At 35.0% G+C, this 5352-nt stretch overlaps 3 pseudogenes; all 3 read left to right on the top strand.

Annotated features, from left to right (window-relative positions):
- Window positions 1-1311: 1311 nt before the first annotated feature.
- On the top strand, window positions 1312-1979 carry LOC109862533 (annotated as a pseudogene).
- A 438-nt stretch (window positions 1980-2417) lies between these two features.
- LOC109862532 lies at window positions 2418-3530 on the top strand (annotated as a pseudogene).
- A 1165-nt stretch (window positions 3531-4695) lies between these two features.
- LOC109862531 overlaps window positions 4696-5352 on the top strand; it is a 1375-nt pseudogene continuing 718 nt past the window's right edge.

The following is a 5352-nucleotide window of genomic DNA, read 5'->3' as shown; positions in this document are numbered from 1 at the left end:
TGACACGAGGAGCACGTGAATTCCTCGCGCCGCTTTTTCTATATGCGAGTTAGTCTCGCCACGCGAAAACACTTTCAACGCGAGGTTTGCCAAACAAAGGGCCGGGTCAATGACCGTGCGCTCGATCAGCTGTTGCGCGTCAACAGCCTTTCGTTTGTTTCGACGCGTTTCTCGTACTTGCGACTTTACGATAGCTTCTCGGATTGAATAGAAACGTTTTTCTATTCAACGTACAATTAGCGCGACGAAACGATAGCCCGGGACGATAGCACCCTGCGACTCCCTTTCGACCGCGTAATTATTGAACGATGTCGCGCTGTCGCACTTGCCGCTAATCTCGACGCGTGCCGATAGCTCGCGAGAACGAAATCTTTAAATCGATAGCGTACGAGAAATATCTTAACGTCGATAGCGCTGAGCGACTCTGAGCCTACGTGAATCCGGAGATCGGTAGAGCGGTATGAATTCCTCCGACTTAACGCGGGATAGAGCGAGTCGTTCGTAATACGGGCCGCCCGATTACGACCGTCGGTATGCCTAAAATAATTCGCCCTCTCGCGAAACAATTAATCGAGGGCCAAATCGTCGAGACTTTCCAAGCCCCACGCGACAAGACACCGTTCGGCGTCCTCGGAACGTTTTACCGCAATATTATAGAACAATTATTAAAGAGAAATAGAGCGGCGTAGCGCCGGTACTTCACCAGGGTTGTCTCTGCACCTCTCCTGGTTGCACCGCGGACTCAGGTCCTCCACCGGGTGGTTCGCTCACTCTCTCGCTCGCTCGCTGTCACTCGCTCGCTACCGTCGAACCGCTCACTCGCTCACACTCGCGCTCGCAAAACAATTCAACAACGATTGACTGCCAAAAACGACTGTTCTTCTAATCTCGGAGGGGTGCGTCTTTTATACCCTGGGGCCGCGTTATCAAGAGAAGTCGCCGCTAACGGGGGGGGTAACCCCTTGGCCTATCGGTGAGGCCGTTTCGCTCAAATGACCGAATATTTAATCCTCAACGGTTGTTCCGGCGGTCACACTGGACACGTCGTTGTTTTCGTTGGTTGTTGATGTTGACGCTTCTCTCTCGTCGCCCTGGCCCTTGGAGGTCGTATTAACCGTTGCTTTTTGATTTTTCGCTGTTTGTTCCTGCCTTCCTTCCTCGGTCGGTTTCCGAGTGCGGATTTCAGGCGGCGGAGACGAATTTTTGGTGATGGGGCGGGCGAGTGCAACTGCAGTCGCCCTGCCACGTCACAATATATATATATATAAGTAATTATTATGAACAAATGACTATACTCAACAAATCACAAAGACATTGGAATTCTATACTTTATATTTGCTATATGAACAGGTATAATTGGATCATCAATAAGAATAATTATTCGAATTGAATTAGGGTCATGTGGGTCTATTATCAACAATGACCAACTATATAACTCTATTGTAACAGGACACGCATTTATTATAATTTTCTTTATAGTTATACCATTTATAATTGGAGGATTTGGAAACTTTTTAGTCCCCCTAATAATTGGATCACCAGATATAGCTTACCCTCGAATAAATAACATAAGATTTTGACTTCTACCCCCATCAATTATACTACTCACCCTAAGAAGATTTATTAATTCAGGTCCTGGAACTGGTTGAACAGTGTACCCCCCTCTATCCTCAAGAATTTTCCATAGAGGAGCCTCAGTAGATCTAGCAATCTTCTCACTCCATATTGCAGGAATTTTATCAATCCTGGGAGCTATTAACTTTATCTCCACAATTATTAACATAACTCACAAAAATTTCTTAATAGATAAGACCCCACTTATAGTATGATCTATTTTAATTACAGCAGTTCTATTTTTTCTTTCCCTTCCTGTTTTAGCTGGAGCAATTACAATACTATTAACAGATCGAAATCTTAATACCTTATTTTTTGACCCATCCGGTGGAGGGGACCCAATCCTTTACCAACATTTATTCTGATTTTTTGGACACCCAGATGTTTATATCCTAATTCTACCAGAATTTGAAATAATTTCCCACATCATTATAAGAGAGAGGGGGAAGAAAGAAACATTTGGATCTTTAGGAAGAATTTATGCAATAATAGCTATTGGATTCCTGGGATTTATTGTATGGGCCCACCACATACTCACAGTTGGAATAGATGTAGATACGCAAGCCTACTTCATTTTAGCAACAATAATTATTGCCGTACCCACAGGAATTAAAGTTTTCAGATGAATTACTACGTTACATGGAGCTAAAATACATATAAACTCCACCCTATTATGATCATTAGGATTTGTATTTATATTCACCATAGGAGGACTAACTGGAATTATATTATCAAACTCATCAATTGATATTGTCTTGCATGACACATACTACGTTGTAGCCCACTTCCATTATGTTCCTTCAATGGGTGCTGTATTCTCAATTATTGCTGGATTCATTCACTGATTTCCACTTATTACTGGTTATACTCTTAATAACTTCCTACTTAACATCCAATTCCTAACAATATTTATTGGAGTAAATATAACCTTCTTTCCACAACACTTCTTAGAATTAAGAGGTATACCTTGTCGATATAGAGATTACCCAGATTCTTTCCTATCTTGAAATATCATTTCTTCTATAGGATCCTTAATCTCAATTATAAGATTAATTCTACTGGCTTTTATCATCTGAGAATCTCTAGCATCCAAACGTAAAATCATCTCTATGTTTCATCAAACTTCATCAATAGAATGAATACACTCATATCCTTCAATATTCCACAGTTATAATGAAATCCCATCAACAAATTAATTTAATATGGCAGAATAAGTGCTATGGTGTTAAGTACCATATATAAAATTTAAATTTCTATTAAAAATCAACACATGAATTTTAGGACTCCAAAACTCTAATACTCCAATCTACGATATAATAATCTTTTTCCATGACTTCACAATAATAATTGTAATTTTTATTACAACATTAATCTTTCTAATTATAATATCTTTTAGAATAAACAATTCTACTAACCGTTTCTTTCTAGAAGGAAACATCATTGAAATCCTATAAACCATTATTCCTATGATTACACTAATTTTTATTGCAATTCCATCCATTAAAATTCTATACCTCACTGATGAAATATTAATAAATAATATAACCATTAAATCATTAGGACACCAATGATTCCGATCATATGAATACTCTGACATTAAAAACTTAGAATATGATTCTTTCATAACTAATGAAAACAACTCATCATTCCGTTTATTAGATGTTGACAATCGATGTATCATCCCTTATAACTATCCAATTCAAATATTAACTACATCAACAAATGTAATTCACTCTTGAACCGTACCATCTTTAGGAGTTAAAATAGATTCGACTCCTGGTCGACTCAATCAATCTATAATCTGAATAAACCGACCCGGTTTATTTTTCGGACAATGCTCTGAAATCTGCGGAATTAACCACAGTTTCATACCCATTGTAGTTGAATCAACAAGAATTAAAAATTTCAAAAAATGAATCTTATCTAACTCATAAACAATATTAATATACTTATACATTAAATGACTAAAAACGTAAGTTTTGAATTATTAAATCAACTAATAGTAAAATAACGATTACTTTTAATGTAAAAAATAGTTTATAAAAACACACACACATTAAATTGTCAATTTAAAAATATTAATTTTAATATTATTATATTCCACAGATAGGACCTTTATATTGAGTTCCATTGTTATGCTTAAATATACTTCTATTATACCTTATTATTTCTTCAATTCATTACACTATTATAATCTCCCCTACAAAATCACAAAAAAAATCTTTTAAATCTAATAATAAATAATCTTATTCTTATTAAACATATTACCCAACAGATAAATCAAATTTCACATTACAATTATGATAATAAATCTATTTAGAGTGTTTGATCCATCCACTTCCAATTCACTTTCATTAAATTGAATAAGAATAATAATTTTGATACTTATAATTCCTATAACATTTTGACTAATTCCATCACGAACTTATATATTAATTAATCTAATTATATCTTTCATCTTCAAAGAATTGAAAACCTTTCTACAATACTCATTTTCTAATATCATCCTATTCTATTCCATATTTTTATTTATTTTATTCAACAATTTTATAGGATTATTCCCCTATATTTTCACAGCTTCAAGACATCTATCTTTAAGATTATCGTTATCTCTAAGTCTATGATTTAGAATTACCTTTTATAGATTAATTAATTTTTTTAACGAAATAATAGCACACCTAACCCCTTCCGGAACTCCATCAGTATTAATACCATTTATAGTTATTATTGAATCAATCAGATTAATTATTCGTCCATTCACTTTAGCAGTTCGACTAACAGCTAATATAATTGCAGGTCATCTACTGCTTACTCTTCTTGGATCAACAAGTCAAGAAATCTCCTTTTTTATTATTTTAGCTATTATACTCATAAGACAAATTCTATTATTTATTCTTGAAATCTCTGTATCAATTATCCAGGCTTACGTATTCTCGATTTTGTCTGTGCTTTACTCTAGAGAATTATATGATAAATAATCAACCCTTTCATTTAGTAACCCCCAGACCATGACCCATTTTAACCTCCTTAAGAGTTATAAATAATTTAATTTCAGTAGCAGCATGATTTAATAAAATTAACACATTAGTATTACTATCCATTCCTTGCACAGTAATTTGTGCAATTCAATGATGACGGGATGTAACCCGAAAATCCACTTCTCAAGGATTTCATACCCTATGAGTTTATAATGGATTACGATTAGGTATAATCCTATTCATTATATCTGAAGTATTAATTTTTGTATCTTTTTTTTGAGCCTACTTCCACTCATCTTTATCCCCATCTATAGATATTGGACAACTATGACCTCCTCTTGAAATTAAACCTTTCAATCCTTATGACATTCCTCTGTTGAATACAATTATTCTAGTATCATCAGGTATCTCCATCACTTGGACACACCACTCAATTCTTAATAAAAATTTTAACGAAAGAAAGACAAGATTATTAATCACAATCTTGCTTGGAGTATATTTCACCTGTCTACAAGCTATCGAATATTTAGAGTCTTCTTTTACTATTTCTGACTCAGTTTACGGATCAACATTTTTTGTAGCTACAGGATTCCATGGACTACATGTCATTATTAGAACCTTATTTCTTATAGTATGTCTCAATCGACTTATTATAAACCACTTTTCTTCGGGCGTGTTCCGTTTGACCACAGTACGATTCGACACCGATCGATTCGACACCAAATTATTGGACACAAAATTATTGGACACAGATTTATTC

The sequence above is a fragment of the Pseudomyrmex gracilis genome, unplaced genomic scaffold, assembly GCF_002006095.1.
Source record: "Pseudomyrmex gracilis isolate BER0280 unplaced genomic scaffold, ASM200609v1 scaffold_1930, whole genome shotgun sequence".
NCBI classification, from domain to species: Eukaryota; Metazoa; Arthropoda; class Insecta; order Hymenoptera; family Formicidae; genus Pseudomyrmex; species Pseudomyrmex gracilis.
Note: the sequence above shows the minus strand (reverse complement) of the source record. Positions and strands in the feature narration are given on the sequence as shown.